Source organism: Nomascus leucogenys, chromosome X, assembly GCF_006542625.1.
Source record: "Nomascus leucogenys isolate Asia chromosome X, Asia_NLE_v1, whole genome shotgun sequence".
Lineage (NCBI taxonomy): Eukaryota > Metazoa > Chordata > Mammalia > Primates > Hylobatidae > Nomascus > Nomascus leucogenys.
In genome coordinates this window covers 128,921,612-128,922,145 of record NC_044406.1, presented here as the reverse complement: position 1 = coordinate 128,922,145, position 534 = coordinate 128,921,612, and positions in this window count along the sequence as shown.

Below are 534 nucleotides of genomic sequence, written 5' to 3'. Positions count from 1 at the left end.
TGATAGGGAGCAAAATAAATTAGTACAAACATTTGGGTTCCCAGATACAAAAACTGTGGTCAAAAAGCTGCTAGACCTTTTGGGCTGTTTGCAGAAATTTTATTTTTTAAAAAATATGTCAAGTGCCTATTTCAGAAGCCATTTCCTGTACGAATCCCCAGGAAGCCATGTATCTGCCATGGATCCCCTTGCTCCATAGCAAGATGCGTCACATTTGCCAAGTCCTCTCTGCTGGAAATTTTTCTCTTCTGCTGTTACAAGCAACCGACACTGTCTATGGCATTGGCCAGCTTAGGGAGAATTTTTTCACTGTTTTTTGGTAGTTAGTGGTAATACGCACAACAAATCTGGGAGTCTCAATACAAGCATATATTTACCTTTGTACTATTACCATACTGGAGAGCATTTGGGTCCTGTATATTTTACACATTGCATCTGTGTTTTTATTCATTAGTTATCCTCCATCCCACAGAAGCTACTAGTTATTTTATTCATCCCTCTCTTTCAAAGTAGAAGCTGATCACCATCCTGAAA